Source organism: Nipponia nippon, unplaced genomic scaffold (assembly GCF_047370975.1).
Source record: "Nipponia nippon isolate SJK-2023a ecotype South Korea unplaced genomic scaffold, ASM4737097v1 scaffold_7, whole genome shotgun sequence".
NCBI classification, from domain to species: Eukaryota; Metazoa; Chordata; class Aves; order Pelecaniformes; family Threskiornithidae; genus Nipponia; species Nipponia nippon.
The window spans coordinates 52,762,169-52,785,052 of record NW_028262391.1 but is presented as its reverse complement, the minus strand read 5'-3'; the positions used below and the strand labels follow the sequence as shown (position 1 = coordinate 52,785,052).

Genomic DNA, 22,884 nt, shown 5'->3' with positions numbered 1-22,884 from the left:
TCGTAACAGCACACACCGCTTGCTGCACCGACTGTCGTTCTGCCGTTGCGTCAGGCCTTGGATGGACTGAAGATGTAAGCCTATTTATAAAGTACTGCTATAGTTATATCTTTAGATGGATGAGATTAGCCATGCCGATGCTGGGAAGAGATAACGGTAGATGTGGGGAAGGGGGGTGTGTGTGGGGGAACAAACATCCTGCTCAGGGCTGGGCTAGGGTGGTTTAAATACCACTGGGTGAGCTGGTGCTCTAGTTACAGTGTTGGCTGCTTCCCACAGCTAGCTGTCTCCTTGGTTTCATCTTGCAGCGAGGCACAGGCAGATAGGTTTATCCGAACGAGATCGTGGGTCTGTAAGGAGCGAGCCTGGGTGTTTCTGTGTGTAAAACTTCACCTCTCTGAGCAGTCCAAGAGCTGAATGCCCTAGCCGGGTTTGATGATGAAAGCCTGCACTCCTTGAACATTGACCTTTGACTCCAACTCGTGCGGGTTTTTTTTTTTTTTTTTTTTTTCCTCCTACCAGCTCGGAAAGGACATGTGAGAATATGCTAGTTTTGAGAATTAGGATAGCTGGTAACTGCAGTCTCTCTCTAGTTTCCATCCCTGCCGTAGCCTGTCTCTTGGCACACATCGGGGCACCACGCGATGACCGTCCGGTCTCTCATCTGTTTGATGCTCTCCATTTTGCCGGCAGCCCAGAAGGCTTCTGGCTTTCTGACCGGGATCCGAGGTGCCCTGCATTACTCAGAGCTGCTCTCTGTTGTGGGTGATGGTGGCGAATTAAATCGCCTTCCCCTGTGATCAGCGCTGGTACCGGGGTGTTAAACTTGTTCTGTGGTGAGAGCTGCATTGCCTTTGAGTTAGCCCTCATCCTGGAGAGATCAGACGAGAAGTCAACTTTGTGGCTTTTTCCTGGTGTGCTGAGTAGTGCTCCTTAGTTAGAAAGCTACAGGTTGTAGTCTTAAAATGCTGAATTTACTTCTGCAGTCTGTTCTGTCTGCTAGCTTCCCCTACTTCACCCGCCATAATATTTCTTCTCCCTTCCGTCTGTCCCTCCCCCTTCCCGGGAGCCTCATCTGATGGAGGTTCTTTCTGCTCTCGTCTTGGTCCTCCTCATCCAGGATTCTTGTCTCTAATTTTAGCCTGTCTGCCTTTTGATGTTCCTTCCCGTCTGTTCCTGCCTTTCTCCTTTTCTCTGAGATCATCCTGCATCCTCATCGCCCTCTCGAGATCTGGGCCTTGTTTTTTGCATGGTGGGAGGAAAGCGCTTGAAAATGGGAGTGAAGCCACAGCAGTGTTGAGAGGTGAAGGACCTGAGGGCGTGGAGACTTCTGCTGGGGGTGAGAGCTTGGGGTGCTGGCAGCGTCGGGTCTGCTTGTTGCACTAATGGCTCGTTACCTCTTCTGCATCACCGTCACCACCTATCGCCTCTGGTTAGATCAGCTCTTGGCATCTTCGTCTGACTGATCCGGCCTGTATTGCGACGATGGGGCTCTCTTCCACGACATTGCCAGTAATAGTGGTAGGCAGAATTTACTCTTACGGAGCAGTGCAGGTAATTGAAAGCCACAAGAACCCTTCTGAGTTGTTATCTTGTCCGCCTGATGCTAATTCACTTGATGCAGCTTGCAACAGAGAAGGGTGCAGGGAGGTCCGCTGGCAGTGTTGCGAGTTGGTATTGCCTCGGAGCCTGTCTTTCCCCTGAACCTCCTGCCGTTTGCTAGGGCATGGAAGCTGCAGGCTGCGTGCTTTTCTCTAGAATTTTACTTCATGTTAGCATGCATTTGCCTATGTTTACAGAGAAAATGACTTTTCTAACGCGGATGCGTTTTGACACGGTAAGCCGGTTCTCCGCAAAAGGATGCGGTGCCCATCAGCGGAAAGCAGGGTGCCCGACCCGACAGCTCTGGCACCCGGAAAGGGAGCTTGGCCTGGTGGGATTCATCCGCTTGAAGACTAGCGGGGATGGTGTGTGTACGCATTATCTGATTTGTGCACAGAATATAAACACTTGCTGTTGCAGACATGCAGCCTGTGGTTTTAGAAGTTCTTTTGTCAAAACAACGTTCAGCCCCTCTGCCACTGCAGCAAGGCGCTTCAGTAGAAACCCAGTCCTAGCAATTAGTGGAGGTTTTAAAAGGAACCTAGCAACTGCTGCTGTAGTTCGATTTGCAGATTTTTATTATTATTTTTTTTTTTAGCCTAAGGTTTGTAGCCGTTTTCTTTGCGTTGTGTGGGGATAGCCTGCATGTGACTGTAGAGAGAGAGGTGGAGGGAGTCGTGGTTGTGCCGAGATCGGTGACTAAATCAGTCGAAATGATAACGGTGACGCTGCTGCGGGCTCTACAGCAAACGATCCTCGGGGAAAGTGGAGCATGACTGGAATATATTTGGTGGTGTGTGAATCTGGTGTTTGTGGGTAACCTGAGCTCACCTGTAAAGAGTTTTGTTACCCAGATACTTTCTGACCGAACTCGCTTTTGTCAACAGTCGCACCGAACGATTAACGAACGCCGCCTTCCAGGAGCGTGGTTATGTAAAATGTTAATGTGCTGCATTTTTTCAGATCAGCTTTATAACGTGCGCAGGGCTTTAAGACGAACTTCAAAGAGGGTAGTTTGCTTTATAGTTGAACCTATGAGCAGTTTTATGTGCAGGGTGGAGTGAACTTGTGGAGAATATTGCCGTTTTCCCACTGTCATAAAAAGTTATGATCCTCATGATTCAAGTATTGTTCTGTAGGTGGAGGCGAGAGACAGATGCAGAGGTCAGCGGGAGCGTGTACGGAGTGAGTTCGGATGTGCCAGGGGAGTGAATGCCGTCTTCTGTGTTCCCAGCTCGCTGAAACGGGTTCAAAAAGTGCCTTGTGCTCTTTCTGGGTCTTCCTAAGAAACCTGCACCTGTGTTACTCGCGGAACAGGCGGGCCATTTCCATGGGAAAGGAACTTGGCAGGGGGAACCGTGAAACGCGGCTGAGAGGGGCGCTTTTTTCCAATGCGGTATTTTAAACCGTTCTTAAAACGTGGCGCTTCAGAGTGGAAAAGAGACTGTAAGTCAGTTTATAACCTACTTTCTTTCTTTGGGCTTTTCTTTGGGGTACGAGCCAAGTGAGTTAAAAAAATAAGTGGCTGCCTGTTGAACGAGCCTCGTTCCAATTAACTTCGCTCGTGCTTCAGAAGATATTTAAAAACTGAGATATATTCCCTAAAAAAAAGGACTGTTTAGGCGAAGTGATCATGATGGGAGAGGAGGATAACCTTTTCCAGCCTTAATTGCGGGCTTTTCTAAAAGCATCTGACAACGGGGTCCCGTTGGCCTGCGCTGCCTTTGCGCGGTGCTGAGGTACAGGAGCCAGCGCCGTGAATTCCCAGGTATAAAACACGCTTCGGTTTTCAATAAGTAAGTTGTAGCTGGTGAAAATAAGTCACTATTCCAGTTTCAGTCAGATCTCTATAAATATTCTGAGTGACTTAGCCTCTCGTTTAAAACACTTTTCTCCTGGGATGAGGAGGTATAAATGTGTTCTTTGTTTGCAGCCAGGAAAATTAGAGGATCACAACATTTAAAAACGCACATGTTGGATCTTCTGAAAAACTGCTTCTTAAAAAGTGTATCCTATAGCTAAATGTGCAAATACCTTTGTTAAGGTGGTTTGTTTTCCATTTTGTTAGCTTGAAGAATTTTATTCCGAATACATTAAAACTTGAAAAAAAAAAAAAATTCCTTGTCTTTGGATGATCCATTAGCTGTTATAGCCTGCCTTTTATTTATTTTGGTAACTGCATGTGTGAATGTAAACATTTTATCCAGAATGGCCTCACAAATGTTCCTGCATTAACATATATTGTCATGGAGAATAATTTTCATTTAACTGTAATTTGCTTTATATTTTCCTCCCCGGTTGCCATGGAAACGCGGTCCGATGTGGCAGTGACTACTCCAGGAGCTAGGTTATGCGTTGCCTTTATAATGGACCTCTGTTAATCACGCTGCAGCCTTCGCTGAAGGAACCGTGATTATTTGCAGGAGGCACTTTATTTATATAAACTGCGAGATGCCTCTGGTACCTCAGCTTAATATTCCGAGTTACCAAGGGTGCAGAAGTTTTCTGTTCTGCAGAAGTTTTGCCGTAAGGACTATGTATTACGATGATTGTGGAATTGATATATGTTTACTTAAATTTAAGGTCAGTTAGGCTTCATTTTCAATTTCCATTTCACTTGCTGTAGTAGCCTAACTAGTAACGCTCTTTCCTGTAGTTCAGCTTAAGACCTTAAATGCTTGAAACGCAGCAATGAAACATTTGTTATCCTTATCTGTGCATAAAAAGTTGACTTGCTTTTCATAATAATGTGTCTGTGTCTTTACGGTGGTGGCTGCAGCTGGGCAAACGCCTTCTCTTCCACCCCAAGCCTTGCATCCAAGAACGGTGAGCTTTGACAGTGATACCAAAGCACTTAATTGTGCTTATGAGGGGAAGAAAGTTTCCTTTGGGCTAAGAGCAGAGAGAAAAGGAGCGAAGGTGGATTTGAGTCGCATTTGCTGCCTGTCTGTGGATTTCGGGTCTGTTTTGCACCTCTCGTTTTTGGCCATGTCTGCCTCGTGCCACAGCTGCTGTTCTTCTGAGCTGTGCCCATGTTTTCCTTTGATTGACTTCCACTCAGGAACCCCCAGGCTCGGAAAATGCAGATGTGAGCGGTATATGTCCCCACCGCAGCTGCCGGTAGGAAGCTGATTTTACAGCTGGAGATAGCGGGGCCATCCCAAGGCAGAGGTGATTTAGGGCTTTAGGTGCTGCTCCTGCCTTACGGCAGATGCCGAAGCGTGGTGGTGGGCTTCACCCCCGTCTGCGTGGGGCTGGGGGCTGTGGTGGGTCCCCGAAGCCCGTAGGAGCGCGTGCTTTCTTGTCTTTACCGTGACTTCAAGGGTCAAGTACGGCACGATCTGCAGGAGTATCTGTCCTCAGATGCCTGACATCTTAGGATGCACTGAGAAAACAGAAGGGTGCTGATCTCCGCCTTTGTCCGTGGCTTGTTGAAACCTTGGCAGGACTTGCCTTCCAGCTACCGAGATAAGAATCATGGTGGCATCGCTTCAAACTGAACTCGTCAATTAGCAAATGATTCATTTTTGCTTAACGGGATGAGCTAAAGGAGAGAAAAATCAACCACGTGGGATTCTCTTTTGTCTCTGTACTTTTCATGGCAGAAACCTTAAATTGTAACTTAGAGACATGAGTTTCACTTGCCTCCCGAATCAGACTCCTCAAAATGCATTTTTAGTTTGGTTTTAGGTCCTAAAGAAACTTTGTGTGTTGGCTCTTCGTGGTCAGACGCCGATTGTCGGTTACGTAAGTCCGGATTACTCCAGCACGTGGACGCTTTCAGATGCCTATGGTCTCACAGTTCTTTCTTGGTACTTTACAGAAAGAATTGAGTAACATTTTGTTCTGTAATGCAGTATTAAGAAACCGAGCATTTTTTTTTCTGTAATGGCGTATAAACAAGTAGTGATAACATCCTATTTAAAGCGTTTGGAGGAGGTAGGGCTAAGGAGGGGAGGCAGGGCTGAATCAAGCTTTGTTTTTCTTATACCTACACACCATATTTTAGTGCAATTTTGCTTGCCTTCCGTGAAAGCTGTGAGCTATTATAAATGAACTATTTTCTGAGGTGTATAAGCACAGTGCGGTTGTGCTCCGGGCCTTGTTAACAGATGTTACTCACCTCTGTTCCCCTTTACGTATTTCTGTGTTTTTCACTATATGATGCTGGTGCTCTTTTGCTGTTTGCAAGAGGCAGATGTGAATCGTAGTCAAAGGCCAATCTCATTTTAATAGAAGGCTGAAAAACGGCTGGGCTGTTGACTACAGACTTCTGGGTCTCGTATAGACTTTTTGCATTTTTCCTGGTTTTTTTTCTTCCTATCTGTTGTCACATAAATGCTCAGAATTGACCAGTAACTTGTGTCCTTTAGTGACATGTTTGGGATGCTCAAACGTACCTCCCCACAGGGGTAGGTAAGGCATTCTGCAGTCTGCCAATGCCAGCACCTCCAAGCTATCAGATGGGACAGTCAGACTTGCTGGCGCTTTATGAAATAATGAACAGTTACTCTCTGTAATTCATAGTTTTAATCCAAATTTTATTCCATGTCGCTTAACTTCAGCTACCCGAAGATTAAGTGTTCCACACCAAATGCTTTATAATTTGGAAGTACTTTATTTGAGAGTTCAGTATTAAAATAGGTCATAGCACAAGAAAATATTAGGAAGCGATTTTTTGAGCTGGTGTTGAGTTGGTATTTCCAGATATCATAGGAGCAGCCTCCTAAGGGAATGAAGGTAGAGGTGTATGGTGGCTGTTGAGCCCGTGGTTTGACTCGGGAGATGTCATTACGTAGATGGAGCTTGTTTCAAACCGACAAAAAACCCCCGCATGACCCCATCGTCCAAGCATAAACGGGTGGGTATGACGGCTAACTTGGAGACAGCTTATGTTTTTTGATTTCTTCCCAGCTCTGAGGCAGCTATCTCGGCAACCCTGGGCGGTGGTTTTTTCCAAAGGTGCGGTCCTGGAGGGCTGCTTCATGAATTGCAGCGGGAGCAGGGTTGTAGGTATAAACTGCTGCACGTGGTGACAGAGTTACCTTCTGTGGCCTCATTGAGCAGACTCCTTTACCTGATAATTGGGTTACACATTCATTCGTTAGCACGAGAAGAGCAGAGTGGCTTTGGTGGCAGATAGCGTTGGGCTCTGAAGCTTCACTTTGAGACTATTTTAAAGTTCACTTATTTGCACTTGGGTTTGGTCTGACAGCTAATGTGTTACCTTATCAGAAGCCATGAAAAAGTGTTAATTGGAGATAAAACGTAAAGCCAAACTGTCGTTTTGCTGCCTCCTGTTCTCGGACGCTTGGGTTGGCTTTGAGCTGCTTTGCATCCCGAGTCGTGCCTCGATGACAGCGTTGAGTTCAGCTCCGTTAATTGTGCTGGAAGGGAAGCGTGCTTTCTAACACAGCCTGGACGCCGTGCCGTGACCAAGAAAACGGTGCAAATCGGGATGAGACCTGGGGCGGTGGGGAGTTCAGAGGAGCTGCCTTGCGTGCCGTCGTGGGAAGAGGGATTTCTTCAGGGAGCGGGTGAATTGTTTCCTTCTGCTCTGAACAGCCTCTTAATGAACGGCCCTCTCCGGGGTGTAGAGAGATTAACCTCCCGCGGCTGGCTTCAACCTGGGAGACTGCCACCATATTGCTGCCTTCAAGTGTTTGTATCTAAAAATACATCCGTGCTGCTGCACAACGGGCTCAAGGCATGTTAATCCTTTTTTCTTTCGGAAGGAGACTTGTGTTACGAGATGAACTGCTGCATAAATTGTATTTCTGCTGTGCAGTATGACCATTTTTCTTCTTCCGACAGAAAAATGTGGTGGAAATAATTGTTCTGGTTGGAATTCCCTCTGACAACAATAGCAGAAATGGGGTGGGGTTGTTTGAAAATGCTTAATGATGAAAAGTTTTGGAGGAGCAGGCTCTCCCAAGCTGCGCAGGCTTCGCCACTTGGTTCCCCGTTACTGTTCGGTCTTCTGCAGAAAAGGCAGTGCTCTCACCGCCGGCTGTTGGGATAGTTTTGACCACTTCTGTCTCTTCTCAGCGCAACTGTTTAAGAATGCTTTGTCTGTATCCGACCTCGCTCGCTCTACTGCATTCTCTCTTTCAGCCGCGTTCATTTGGTTGTCATTTAGTAGTTCTTTTTCTTCGGATGAGGAAGAATGAAAGCCTACCAGGCTAACGCCTGTGAGCAGCACTCGGAGTTATTGCTACCTCTGTGCGTAATGATTCATCTTGGAGGCAGGCAGCTCGCTGCCCTCAGTGCCTCGCTGTAGTCCCAGACAAATTCAGATGATGTGCTTCAGCGTTTCTGGCCTACGAAGTCTCAGCAGCGATGCTTCTGTTTATCGCAAGGCTTTGTCTCTAGGTAACTTTGGGGAATATTTAATGGTAGCAGTAGCAGAAGGGCTAGTTTAGACACAGCTGTAGGTGAGTTTACTGCCTTGTGTTGAACAACTGGGTAGCTGATATTCTTGCAGCGAGTTATAACTTGAATTCTCGCTGTTCGTGCCACTGGGGAAGCTGCAGTGGGGCGTTTGAGGTCTGGGATATAAAATGACTTGCAGCAAACATTGCGTAAGCGTGTGTAGCTTTGGTCTCGGCGCTTACTGTTTTCTGTGTGTTCCTAAGAGACGCGGTTTTTACCTCTCGAGCTATTTAAGATTCAGAGTATATTTTCCTCCTTTTGTGTTTGCCTTACCTTGACTCGTTTTGATACAGAGCTCACCTGCTGCATCTGCTAGCCTTTTATCTGCTACACCTGCCCGCGTTTTCCCCGGGCCTGCTGCTGATGCTCGTCGGCAATAGGGCTCAGTCGCAAGCTACTCAGACAACCTACACCATTTGTAAGGAAACTTTCTTTAAAATATGGATGGCATTAGAGGGACTCAGGCTTAAAATTAGAAACTGTTTATGATGCACAGTTGTAGTTGTTTACCTTGAACCATAATTATCTTATTTCCTGAGTTAAAAACGTCACGTCAGCTTGCTGAAGCAAGATTTGATGACAAAGGAATTGTTTTTAGCCACCAGCAGAGCAAAGAACACTTCAAATGTGTGTCTAAATATGATTTTATAACCTAAAGTATAGCACACTCAGGATTTTAAATTGGCTCTGGAAGTTGCGTGGGCTTATGGGTAGGCCATTTGGCCGGGGATCAAGGGACTGGGTTTAATCCTAACTCTCTGTCCTTTTGTCCTCTGAGCATTTTCCTTGCCACCCTCTGTGCTGTTTATTTGGACGGCGATGTGTTTGAGGGAAGGGATATGCCGTTTCACTAGGTGTTTGTAGATTTTCTCGGGGTGTGGTTTCATGGCACGGCCGGAGCCGGTTCACCGCGGCTGCGGGGGCCGAGGCTCCCCCGCCTTCCCCGGGCGAGCGCTGCCCCTTCCCGGGGCGCACGAGCCAGTTTGGCCCCTTCTGAGATGGCAGACCAGCAGGCAGAAGAAGAAGAGTAGGTTTTCTGCTGGGCTGGCAGGTTGAGCTGATTTATGGACAAGCTCCAGAAGCGGCCCGAGGGAGAAGCAGGGCATCCAGCAGCTGAGCAGGGGCAGATCTCAGCTTTGCTCAGCTGTAACCGGTTACTTCACCCGCAGCCCCCGAGCCCCTCCTGAGGAGCTGGGGTACCGCTAACGTACGCAGACGGACGTTTGACTTCCTTATTCTGTTACGCAGGAAGGCTCTCTGGTGAGTCTTTGTGGCTGAGGTGGCCTGTGCGCTCCTCTCCCCGCTTTCCAGACCCGCTGTCCGTAGCTAAGCGAGGCTGCGCAGCGGCTGCTTCGCCGCTCTTACCTACTGCTGCCGGGGTGTGCGTTTTTCAGGAGGGTGGAAAATGGAAGGGGAGCAACTTCTTTAATGATGGCAACTGCTACTTAAACCTGTTCGGAGCTTATAATAGAAGGGGGAAAAAATAATCAGTGGAAGCTGTAGGCGCTTTCCATTTATGCGGTAGTTTTAAAGAATCTCTTTATTCTGACCTTAACTTGCCAGGACCTAGACAACAGGGGAGAGACGTCGTGTGTAGATCAAGAAGGCGCTTCCTTTATGGTTTCTCCTTGCTAAGTAATTTGAGGTGATTGTAAGGCGCTTGGCATAACTCTGGAAACTGAAGACTTGAGCACATTTTAACGATTGCATTTTTCACATCGCTTTCTGGGGACCTCCCGGGTCATCAAGCCAGCTCTGCTGCTACGGCAGGTAACGGTGTCACCTGGTCCTTGTAATGGCTGTACGTATCTGGCTGTGAGCCTTTGAGCGAGACCTGCACCTTCTTAGAAGAAACCTGTATCCGAGTTGTTGAATTCTCCGGTTGTAATGTCCGTGTGAGTACCCAGAATCTTCTTGGCTGAGGAGGCTGAACACCGCTGCTCGGAGCGGGTGATCGTGCACTCCTTGGATAAGTTTGCTCTGGTTTTTTTCCTCTTTGCGAGAGGCTACGTGTAAGTTCTTGAAGGCTGAACGCTGACTTCCTTGACTCCTCCTTGGCTAATCAGTGTGTTTTAAAACGGGATGCCTGCATCCTTTTCACAAATCAGCTTTCAGAAAGGAAAGGAAATAGTTCAGTTTATTAATAGTAACCTGTATCCAATTTGCCACTGAATTGCATGGTTGCAAATATCTGAGACTGTAAAGGTGACAAATGTGTCTGTCACTCTTTTTTCTTCCGAAAAATGGTCTGTATTTTCTCAATGTGTTAAAATTGAGCACGGAGTAAGAAATTGCAGACTCATATTTTTAAATAAATTGGTGCTCTTCCTAGCCTAGTAGCATCGTTAACCCTCCCTCCTTCCCTTAGAAGAATTTACAAAGGGAATTTGAGTGGAACGGATGAGTAAAGGGCTCTTAGTAGAGTTAGAGGGAAGGTATTCAGTCTAATGATGGGAAGGACGTCTTTGTCCCACTTCAGACCTGTGTTTAGGAGGAATGAAAAGGAGAAGGTACCTGAAATACGACAGCGGCTGTGATCTAACTTCAAATTACTGCCTTAATTCCAGAGAACATACTTCTTGTCTTCATTGGGTTGTTGAAGGCCAGCATCTTGGAGCTTGACTGGGACAAGTTGAAGCTTCAAGATTTTTTAGCTTGGCTTCGTTCTGTTCAGCATGGTGGGGTTTTTGAGCTCTGAAAGACGGGCGATACTTTTGTCTGTCTTCAAAATTCACCTTTGAGCGTCCCTTTTGATGGCATATCAGCATATTCTTTGTCGTGCGTCTTCTGGATCTCAAAGGGTAGAAATTCCCCTAGGTGCCTGGGGGTTATTTTAGTTTCTGAGTGCAAGTGGTAAGTTTCTAGGATGGCAATGACAGATTTAAGCTAGAGAAAGTGCTGGCTCGGTTTGCTTGCCAGGTGAATCCGTTGTGATTCTTTTATAGGTACCTGTGGACAGGAACTGAGTAAGCTTCTGGCTGTTTTTTGTTAAAAACTTTAAATTCTGTAGCTTTTGAATATACACTAAGTTCTCTAGTACTTGATTGATTCCTTTTAGTTTTCCCATAAACCTTTCTAATTGTCAACATCTGGGAATATTGCTTCTCATGCTGTTGGCTCCAGTAGAGCTAGTTTTCCTTTATTACTTCTTGTTTGTATGCCCAAGAGCAGCATTTCTTGCCTTTGCCTCCTACCTTTTGCTTGAACTTACTGTGTGTTGGTTTCTGTGTTGACCTGAAAGTTTTTTTTTTTCCCGGATAATGCTTTCTAAAATGTTTGATTTTCAACTATATTATGCCCTTCATTTTACATGTCTACATGTATGCTGCTGTACTTAAGCTTTTAAAAAAGTGCGATTTATACCGTCTTTGTATTATCTGACTACAGAATAATTGGATTGGAAGTTTACTGCTTTTCAGGTGGGGCTCAGCAAATGTTTAGAATACAGAGGTTACAATTTCTTCTCACTTTCACCTGAACTAAAAATAATCACGGAACAGTTCTGCTTTGAATATCCATACCATTGTGCGTCCTGTGGCTCTTCCAAACGGCTATACTATACACTAAAATAAACAGCTCGAGAGTTCCGTATGTTTTGATGTTGAATTTTATGGCTGGATAGCTAACCAGTTCAGGTTATCTGAAAATAGATATGATGCTGTTGCTCTGTGCTGATGGGTTTCTTGGAAACCCATTCTCGCATGCTTAACGTGTATGTTCGTTTTTGCTGCGTACCAGTAATGACGACGCGTTCTTCCAGAGCAAGACAGTGGGTCTTTGCTTTGCACGTGCGGATCGCTTAATAAAGAAGTGAGCCTGATTATGCATCTTTTTGGAGGAGATTCAACCAGGCTGGAAAGACCCAGCAGTCTTAGGTAATTACATTTCATATTGGAGCTCTAAATAAGAAAATGGTAAGGGTCTGGAGGATAATTTGGAAGCATTGGGGCTGACAAGCAAGGGCGCCTGTGGCTTCCTAGGCTGCCGAAGTGGCAGGGGATAACCGTTTTTGGGTGCCTAACCATTTTCTTATTTCCATCCGCGACAGAGATGGCCACTTGATGTAAATTACTGCTGTTACAAGGCAAATGTTGCTAGCGTAGTTACGACTTCTTTATTCATTTGCTGATAAAAGTGCATAATCTTTAAGGTATTTAACATTTTTTAAAACTAGGGGAGTTTGGTTTTTTTTTTTTTTTTTAAACTTAGGCAGACTAAATCATAGCATGGAAAACAGCGTGTCCTCTAGACCGGCAGACTGAGTCTTGTCTCTGCTTGCTAGTACAGAAGGGCAAGCGGTAGCCTTGAGCTTCAGCCCAAGGTTGGTTAAGGAAAATGCAGAAACGGTATTTTGACTTAATACTTTCCACTCATCAGAGAAGCCACAGAAGGGTGGTAAGGGTGAAGGAGGAGAGAGGAGGGAACGCGTTTGTGTGTTTCCAGAACTCCTAATTGTGTGCACAGAATTGAAAAATCTGGTTCGGTGGAAGCTGTTCAGGCTTGCTTTGCTCTTCTGCCACATCACGCCAAGAAAAAAGGAGCGAGTTCAGTGATTTACGCTTTCAGGTTGTGTTGGGAGCTGGGACTCTTCGGACAGCCCCGTTTTTTTACCGTGCCAAGTACCTTTCAGGCTGCTTTCATGGATCTTTCCAGGAGAAATGATAGGTAATTTTAGGAGTTAGCAATTTTGAGAGATTCTTGAGGGTCAGAGAACTTTAAACATCTGATATGAACAGATAGCCAACGATAAAGTGGGAATGTCCAGTAACTTCAGAGTTTATCGCTCAGCTGCCTGTGGTGTGTTTGCAAGGGTTAAACTCGGCGAAACATTAGGCTTCTGCTGATAATTAGTTTTTTAGTTTAATGCAATTCAAACAGAGAAGTAGTTAAACGCTTTTATGCTATCTTTTGACCTACTGAAACGAACTACAGAGTTTTTATTTGAACTTCTCAAGTCTCATTTCTATAAAAGGAGACGTAGAAACGTACCGTACACAAGTATCGTTTCCCATTCTCCTTGCAAGCGTGATGTTGGGAGTGTTTCTAAAGCGGACGACAATGGCGTGCAGTAATTCCTCGGGGTCAGCCAAGAACATCGGTGATGGGAGCTGATTCTGATGGCTCTGTCAGCGTGTAAATACTGCAACTAGTGTCGTTTAATGGATTGAAAAAAGCACAAATCTGAGGAATACCTGAAACGCATTGAAACGAGTTATTAGGCATCACGGATCCTGGATTCTTTTAATTCACTGGAGGTCTCTAAACAGCTTAGTCGTTACTGAATTTAGACTATTGTCAGCCCCTGGTTTCTTGTGGACTGTGCTGTCCGTGTCAGACTTTCAATTAAAGCACTTAAAGGACAATTTGGTTCCGCAGGAACCACATCTTTCCCTTCCTTCATCCTTGTTTTGGTGGGATAAATTGAGCCTTAGGCTCTTCAGCCCACACATAAGTATCTTGATCTGTGTTTCTGAGGACAGTATCAGGTTATTTTGTATTTTTATCAAGTGGCAAAGATGACAGGAGCTTTAAAAAATGTAGATCTCAGCATGCATATTGTCTGCAGGGCAAAATAAAGGAACTTTGAGATCAAGAATATATTACCTACTTAGTTTCTGAAAGCTATCAAATTAAATTTTACTTGATGCTACGGTTTTGTCAAATCAAACATACTGAAAAGTTGGGTTTTTTCTTTTTTTAAGCGCTAGTAGAATTCTTTCTGCACTGTGATTTTTCACGTCGGTAGCTGGTACTGTACGAGCGTAGCTGGCTGTCATGATTGCTGCAGAAATATTTGCTGCTTTGTAGATTCTGGTGAAAGGCACTTTCTGTAGCTCACACCGCTGCTGGAAATTTCTTCTTAAAGCGTAGGAGCAGCTGCACGCGTGAGCGAGTGTGACTGGTCCCGCTGAACACAACAGCTTGCTCAGCGTGCATGTGTTCGGAGATGCTTGGTCTGTAAGCTACTGATAGGATGCAGGGCATTTCAGTTAAAGGCATGTTATTTATCGCTAATTTCAGAGTCATTTCCAAGAAATACACATTCTCCCCCGCTTCAGATCTCCAGTGCAACACCTCTCCTTTTGCCTTCTCTTGCTAAGTAGTCCCGAGCTCTGCAGAGTGGTCTGGGTGTGCTTTTCCAGGCTCTTGAGTGAAATTACCACAAATCTGCTGGTCTTCATTAGCCGTACGTCCCCTCGAGGGACCAGAGGAAAGCTTTCAGTGCCGCGCTGGGCAGGGCTGTTCTTGGCTCTCGGGGGGCGCGAGCAAAACCTACAGAGAGGAGCGGAGGCCGTGATTTCTGCCCCGTTTCTGTACGGACGGCACTTTGATGTCTTCCCCCAACACCAGCACTTGGCGTTTGGGTTCTTAACTGAGTTGGGTGCTGTACCCAGGCAGGAACATCCCTGTTGTTGCAGAAGGTACTGCCAATATTCCTGGAAGATGTGCAGTCGATAATAAGTACGTGGGGACCGTAGTGCTGTCTGCTTACGGATTCTGCCCCCCACTGCCGTTTTCTCAGATTCTTGAATTGTAATGTGATTTTACAGTTCCCGAGAGTGAGTCTTTTTCATCATTTCGGCAGGGCGAAAGATCAGCGTTTGCGTGCAGGGTGCTGCGCGGGCAGTCTCGCCGAGTTGTTCTGAGCATGCCCGTGGAGCGCGTTGGAAAACGCGCCTAGATTTACCCTCCCTCCAGACTTGTTGTACTCGTACCTCCTTGAGTTCCGCCTCTGCGGTAACGGAGCTCATCTAAAGCGTAAGCTCGTTGGTGTCTTGTGTGTTCCCCAGCGTGTGTTGTTACCGAAGCCCTCGGAGAGATGCCTCGTTGAAATCCTGTCTCTTCCCGAAATGAGGGAAGCAGATGAGCACTGTGGAAAAAGGCTGTCCTACTCCCTGGAGATTTTTTCCGTTCAGAAGTTGGTCTAAACCAGAATCTAAATCTCATACCGATACCCTGTTACCCTTCTTAGTTCTGGATCACCACAAAATCTGAGTTGATGCAAGTCTGTCTTTAAATCAGAATACAACTTTTTGCTTCGGAGAAGCACTAGTGAGAAAAAATGGACTTGCTTGTGGGGAGGTTGGCCTCTCGATTGCTTGAAATGAGACTTCAGCGGATGGCTTCTTTCCTGCTCCCTGTAAAATGGAGATTTAAGTAGAACCCTTTCTGCATTCAGCTGATCAAATTTAGAAATATCTAGATGTAGTAAATTGTTGAATCTTGAACACATTTTTCATAGAGACCCTTTTAAGTGACTCTGCCTCTGTACAGAACCGGGCCGGTTTTATTCTTTTATGGCTGACATCGGGCTATGAAGCCACCTCCTGCCTCGCTACTGGAACCAGTTAGCGTTCTCTGCCAGATCGCAACTGTCTGCCCGAGCGGCTTGGATGGAAATAGTCTATGGTTAATCTTAATGCAAGTATACTGGGTTTTTTTAGGTCACATCTTGTGATTGTAAAGCATTTTCCATCTTCAAACGCTGATTTCTGTAAAGTTGCGAGAAAGCCTTTTATTAAATAAGTTTGAATTACTTGATTCCCAATTTTTTTTTAGTGGGCGCTAGGAAAAGTTGCACCATGTGCTCTAAATGTGAAGTTTACTGATCTGTCTGGGAGCGCAGCGAGAGGAATCAATAACTAATCAGTGGGGAACTGCTGAGGACTACGTGTGAAAGAACAGAAGTTGGTGCAAGAACTTAGAGGTTGAAACACTTATTTTTTTTTTTTTAATGGAACTGTCTGCTTACCCAGAGTTTCCAAATTACTTCACATTAATATAAAATAAAGCATCACAGGTCTTGAAAGACTGAGCCTGTTTTAAACCAGAATCTGGTCACCTTGAACACTTAATTATTTGGCATTTATACTACCATTTCAACACAAAGGAAGACTGAATGTCTGTCGTTTTGCATTGCAAAATGGTTTCTGCGTAGCTGCCGCTAGCTGGGCGCAGACGGGAGCGTGGTCCAACGGTCAGCGTTGCGACTTCACAGAAGGGAAAGCGGGGATGGTCCTGTCAGCTTGTGAAGTGATACGTTTTCATAAGGCTAAAGCTAAGAAAATTGGATGGATAAACGTGTCCAACGTTATTAATTATCATCTAGGCTTTTGGAAGTGAAGTTGGTTTTAAATTGAAATGTTGGATTCCGCACAACAGGAACATTGTGCAAGTGACCCAAATACACGTTACCAGTCGGGTTTTGCCCATGGTCTGCGCACCGGGCATCTTCTGCTGAAGTATTTGCTGCACTTCGTAAGGGATTTGATAACCATTTCATAAAAAAAAGGTACGCTGTTCAGGGTGAAAGTTACTTGGCTCGCTATTTCAGCGTTACAATACTTAATGTATATTTTATATGTGAGCTAGGTAACGACTACAATTGCTATTCGTGGGCCAGGAAACAGATGTAAATAGATCTTCAAAATTGTCTATCAGTATGTCATGGGACAGGATTCCCGTAGACTTTTATGATAATTTTGTTCACAACTGATCATAGTCACTACTGTTGGCAAGTGGCACTACTGATTTTCCAGGTGACGCAGTTGGAAGTTCAGCCTTTTTTCCCCCCTAGTTTATCTTTTGTTGCTGTTTAAGTGAGTAGCTCTAATTAGAGTTGTGACTTTTATTATGGAGGAGTATGAAAGGAGTAGGGGAATCACGCTGGAAAAGATGCTGTGCAAGTATTGTCCCTGTGCTCTGCAGGACCGCGGTTCCCCATCAGGGGATCCTGCAGTGCCCCAGGACTCGCTTGCCTTGGAAAAAACCACGAGGTAGCTGTATGGCTTTATCTCCTTTGCTCTTTTGAAAGAAAAATGTCAGAAAACTTTAATTTCTTTCCCTTTGGGTTGTCTGGAAAAGTTTTCCTGCTGCAGGATTTCCTTTCTTTGAGTCAGGACCACGTGCCCGTATATGTGTTTGGGTCTTTTGGCTTTATTTTGGCCTGCTCCTTTTCACTGTGGTTCCCAAGACTTTTCTTAGCGTAGCTGGTAGCGGCTCTACCCTGGATGCAGCTGTGTTGCTCGTCTGGACATCTTTAATTTTTCATCAAGGAGTGAAAGTTTCTCGAAGCAGACGAGGCTCTCCCAGGACTGCCAGCCTCCTCCGCCGTGTATCTGTCCTGTCAGCCTCAGGGTCTCTCCTGGATGGATTTTTAAAGACCGTCCTGGTCTTTAAAGGCAGGTGTCCAAATCCAGCTACATCAGAGAAGCCATTTGCAAGGTGACGGGCAGCAGTAAAGCATAAAATTGAACTGCACGTCACGAGCTCTACATAGGTCGGTCCTGTTGACTGCTAAGTTGTGAAAAGATTATAGGAAACTGAATCTGTTGCTGTTTAAAGAAGCATTGCGCTCTGGAGCGTGGTGTGAGGGAGCTGGGCCTTGGAGCGGTGGAGGCGGAATTGGGGAGAATAATAATAGATTAAAAGAGGGTTTAAAAAGTAGGGGTTGGCTGCCCCGAAGGAGCTCCACGGTAAAGGCGTCGGTGTGAGAGGCTTTAGAAAAAGAACAGAAGGAGCAGAGTGTAATTAGGAGGAGGAGGAGGACCAGGATGTGAAGGTCCTAGGAGTTAAGGTGGTCTGTGTGAGCTGGGGAATCTTCAGCACTTCGTAAGGGGCAACTGGAAACGGAGCAAGCAAGTAAAAGTGGTAGGCAGTTTTACTGAAAAGAACACGTTTTGTGCTTTGCAGTTCCCCACTTGTAACTTTATCTATGTGAGGTTTTGAGTGTAAAATAGGTTTTTAGAGCTGCTCCTTTTAGGAAAAAAAAAGGTAATTTGGAAGAAATCCAAATTTTCCATTGTCAGCTGGAACAGGAGTTGGTCATTGTGTCCCTCGGTGTGGTTTCCAGAGTCTGGAGATCAGAGGGGCCGTGGGGTTTTGAGTGGGGAATTTGGCAGCGAGCGGCGTGCGGGGTTGGCAGTTAACCCTTTAACCTGTTCGAGCAGACCAGAATAACTTCAGTCGGACTGGGGAAGGCCCAGTGCCTGCGCTTCAGGTTACCGCTGCTGGCCTGGCACGGCCGAGCTTCGGCAGTCGTGGTCTGCAGTGCGTCACCAGCTTATTTCTTTGTAAAAAGTTCCTTCGTTGAGCTGCTTCTCTCTGGAGGCATAGCAGAACCATAGAATATCCTGAGTTGGAAGGGACCCACAACTCCATCGAGTCCAGAAGCTCAGGTATCGCTATTACACAGCTAATGCGTGTTTTGAAGACATTCTGCGTTTTGCTTAGAGTGTAGGTTGACTCTTCCCGTAGTTACAGGTAGAAGTAAGAACCTGCTAATGCTGAGCGGATATTGGGAGGTGTTTTGGTTCATCATGGGCATAAAAAAATCTGGGATAAGACAGTTTTACACGTGGCTCTGCCCAAGCTCTCTGGCCTTCCACATTGCAGGCCCTCAACCATGCTTATTTGTAGTTCAGGCTTGCCCTTGCTCGTGTGACTTGTTCGGGCTCCTACTGAGCTGTGCTGTCCGAAAGTTGGCCCCCCTGCAGTTGGGGAGCAGGCCAGATCACCTGAAGAACGATAGTGACTTTCGTGGAGATCTCATCTGGAACAGACTAGTTTGCTCTGACTGGGAAGAGAAATTTATTTCTGAGCAAACGTGCTCGTCAGGCGTGCAGGCAGAGCCGGGTGACTCAGAGATAGGCCGGGCTTAGCCACAGCCCTGACGCTCGTCAGGCAAGCCGGGTTTCTGCCCGCGCCGACGTGACGGTCGCCCGAGGCTGCCCACGCCGCGCCGCTGAGCGTTCCTCTGTCGTGAGAGGCGGCGAGGAGGTCGGGTGCTGGGTTTTGGACTCGGAATCGTCTGCCAACCCTTCCACCTACCGGTTCGGTCGCCCAGTTAATCAATGTAATTCCCCTTTGCCTTGGGTGCTGAGAGCTCCTGCCGGTTCCTGCCCGGCGTTGGAAATTCCACTTTGGGAATTTGTAGCTGGAAAAATACCCTTGAAAGGTGCAGCAAGAGCTGTTTAAAAAAAAAAAAAAATGTTAGAGGTTTGTAATAGATTAACTGCTATTCAGAGCAAGGGTCCAAAGGTGTGCTTAGAAAGAACGCGGTTGTGTCACGGGTAATACTGCTTAAGTTGTTCAAGAAAGCGAGTTGCCGGCGCAGGGCAGTTGGGAGCGCGCGGTGCGCAGTCCGCCCTTCCCCGCGTAGTCCGTCCGTTCGTGGGTTGCTTTGCCGTTGGGGGGTGACGTACCTTTTCTCATAAGTAAAATGACTGTAAAACCATGCGGATGGTTACAGAAGCCTGGAGACAAGTACTTTTTTTTAATCTATTATCAGAAAGTTAAGGAACTTGGTTGATGCTCTGCTAAGCTTTCCGCTATTTCTTTTATTCTTCTGCTTGTGCAGACTAGTTATCAGAAAGCTTATTTCTGGATTAGGCATGGATTTGTATTTAGTAGTCTTCATGTACTCAAATACAGCGTGTTTGTTGTGAATAGAATTAAATTGTGTGTTTTAATTTTCTAACGAACTAATTCCTGTGTTTTTCAGATTACACTGTTTTTGGGACACACCTCTGTTGGATTTTAATATATGTCCTGCTAACAACAGCTTTCAACTATGGAATCGGTAAATATTTACCTTGCTTCTGTCCAGATTTTCTGTTTTGTTACCTCACAAGCTGCTTGTGTCCATGTTGATGTATTTGTGTTTTGGGTTGGTTTGGTTTTTTAAAGTTTTTCTTTATTTTCTGAAACTTGAAGGTAAAAATTGCAAACTTCCATGGAATAACTTACAAGGACTAACTGAGAATATCATAGGAAACGTCTTTAGTTCTGAGATGCCCTTTCACTTTCATATAGTTTCAAAGGTAGCAAGTTTTTCCCTGACTTCAGTGAAAGCGAAAGTTCACTTTCCTGCGGGGGTGGCTCCAGCGCTGGCTTGTCCGGCAGACTGCCTGGCTTGTTGGTGCTGCCGACTGCTGAGTATTAAGTATCCTTCTGCCTCTAGGATATCACGGTCCTCTTTCTTTCTCTTCACTTTCAAAATGTCTCTTAAAAAAAAAAAAAAAGTCTTTTAAAAAGTGCCAGTTGCACAATGTTATGTCTCCTTGTGATTAGTTATAATTGAAACAGATGGCACCTAGGTTTCATTTTGGGCAGAGAAACCTCCCAATATGCTTAGACGACAGTTTGAGTCAGCGTTAGGATTCAACTTTTTGGTGGAGTTAGCAGCTGCAGAAATAATAGGCTATGCTGGAGTGGAATTTAGGGGGAAAACCAGGATTTTTGCCTAAGCGAGAGGATGAGAGAGGTCGGCGCTGTCCTTTGGAAAGCGAAATGATATAGATGTAGCTGGTAGGAAGGAGTTTGTTCTTGCTGGTTCTTTTTCTGCAGTCCTGGCAGTTTGGTGTGTTGCAGGCTGAATAAAAGCTGTTGTTTGCTGCTCTCCGTGAGCTCGGCTTTGCGGTGTGTGTCACGGCAGCGTTACGGAGGGGAAGCTCAGCGGTGCGGAGTTGAAGGTCATCCTCAGCATGCCCAGAAACACGATGGGGAAGGCTCTCAATAGATAACCCGCCGTGCGTTGCTTCTGCCGTGGGGCTTTGGGTACTTGGCTAACCTCTTGGTTTATGCTGCCATGGGATGATTTGTGCTGAAATTGTCGTTGTGATAAAGGCCATTATTGAAGGAGAGTTACTCTGTGTCGAAATACAGGGCTGCTCTATGAGGTGGCTTTGCAAGCTGGTAGGTCTCGTTCTTTCCGGGGTTTTGAGGAAAAGAAATCTTTGTATTTAGTTTGTCCGTAATAATTCCAGTTTACTTTGTCCGTAATAATTCCAAGGTATTCAGATGGAGACAAGACGTTATTTCAGTTTCCCTTGGTGAATATTAATAGCAGTAGAAGCCTTTCCCAGTGAAACAAAACAGCCTAGGCATCAGTAACTCTCCCCTGCTGCAGCTAAGTAATTAAAGTGTATGAAGTGTGAGACCTTTTGCTGTAGTATGCGGTAGCTCTTTCCTTAATGGGTGCTCTGCAGTCCCCTGAAAAACTGAGCTGAATCCTAACATCAGGAGTAAACCAGGTTGTTTACTGCCTATTACATTTCATAGTTCACTATGAAGATTTTTCTTTCTGAATTTTGAAGCAAATGGTGGTTTGCTTTTTTGAATGCAAGCCGTACCTTTATCAGCATAGTATTAATTGCGGTACCTTTCACTTAAACGAAACCTTACTAAACATTCAAACCTATTTGCATAGTGTACTTGCCCACTGGGCAAAACAACTTGCTTCCTGACGGATTATAGAGCATTATGGCAGACTGCACCTCTCCAGGGCCTTTTCTCTGCATCCCCTGCCTTTTGGCCACTCATATCTTTTAGGATTATTACTGAGAGCTTAAATTATGCGCTGCATGGCTACGGTAGCTGCCCTTTAGAAAAGTTTGCCACATAGGCTTCTCTGCATCTTTAGCCCCTTTCTCTCTGGATGTTTTGTACTTTGTTTATGTAAAGCCATGCTATTTTGATTGTGAGTCTAGCTGAAACCGTGGATGGAAAAACTTGACAGATGAAGGTTGAGGATGTATGATGTGACAAAACATTCACACTGTGGAGAAAGAAATAACTGCTATGAAGTCAGATGTTTCTCTGACTTCTGAAACAACAAAAAAAAAAAGAGTGATTTTGCTTTGTGGGTTTCGTGAGCCGTGGGAGATGATAGTTAAGTGACCTTTTCCAGTAAAATAAGTTTTTATCCGCTGCTCTGCAAAGACAGACTATTGCATTACGTAAAATGCATATCGGTCTGGGCTCTAATAGCTCCGTTCCTTGGCCACGGCAGTATGGAGACGTTGGGGAGAAGATCAGAATCCTCCAGTGTTGGCTTAAAAATTACCCATATCTGGCGTGTTCTGAAGCTGTAGAGGTGAATTCCTGGTCTTTGTGCTGGCGGGGAGGCTACGGCATACACGGTCGCTGCAGTTTATCACCCAGGTATCTGCCGGCGCGCTGAAGTGCGGTTTATGCCATCCTCCGAGTAGCCCAAGGATTGAAGGGAATGAATGTCTGGCCCAAGCTTGAGTAATAACCTCTCATCCTAAAAGGCAGTCACCCTAAAAGCGGGTCCGTGTTAACTCCTCGTGCTGTGCACAGGTAAAACCCTGGGGTGCCTTGGTACTTGTGTGCCAAACGAGCAGAGCGATGATGGGCCGCCTTCTGTCTTGTCCGAGGAGAAGGTCTTGTATCGTGAAAGTCCTCAGCTTTTGTCCCTCGGCCGTTGGTGACTATGAGAATGAGGTCGCCCTTGCTGTAAACGTGTGAGTGAAAATGCACTGGGGCACAAAACCGGCTGGTTTGGGTTTTTTCTCCCCCCTCAAGCAACTTGTGCGTGCCAGCGTGTAACTTGCTGTGAAGGATGCTGCCTCGATTCCCCGTTGAAGGAGACCGAGGAGCCTGACCTTCGGGACCAGGCTTACCTGGGTGGTAAGATCCTGCTGCGTTTGCTCTGTTCTGATGATGTGGTCCACGTTTCATAGCTTGGCTAATGGAAATAAAGCTTCGGTGCTGGGAAGGGACTTGGAGGGCGTCCGCTGTGCTGTTCCCTTTGGTTGCAAACCTGTTGCAGGGTGTTTCTGTCCCTGGGAGGTGGTTTGTTCCCGTCACGCGTGCCAGTACCGCTGTTTGTGATGGCGCGCCGTTCACCCGATCGCCAAGATATTCTGCATTTGAAGAAAACGTAAACACGTAGCGGTTTACGTGGATTGTTTGTGGCGTGGTCTGCTGCCCCGGGAGAAGTTGCGTTGGTGCAGCTGGAGGACCAGGAACGCTGCGGCGTTGTGGGGAGGGAGCAGAGGGCCTGTTCCACTGCAGGAAGTGTTATGAAAGTCTGAGATTTCTCCA

The 22,884-nt window shown here is 46.0% G+C and overlaps 1 protein-coding gene across 3 annotated transcripts in view; it reads left to right on the top strand.

The window, feature by feature from the left end:
* The window catches only part of ANKRD11 (ankyrin repeat domain 11), a 159,185-nt gene that overhangs the window by 7,427 nt on the left and 128,874 nt on the right, over window positions 1-22,884 (top strand). For 2 of the 3 annotated variants that reach the window (XM_087738829.1, XM_087738830.1), the window contains exon 2: window positions 19,538-19,615. The exons of the other annotated variant lie outside the window; for it this stretch is intronic. The gene's annotated coding sequence lies outside the window, so the exon portion shown is untranslated. The remainder of the gene's footprint in view (window positions 1-19,537; window positions 19,616-22,884) is intronic. 3 annotated transcript variants of the gene reach the window in all.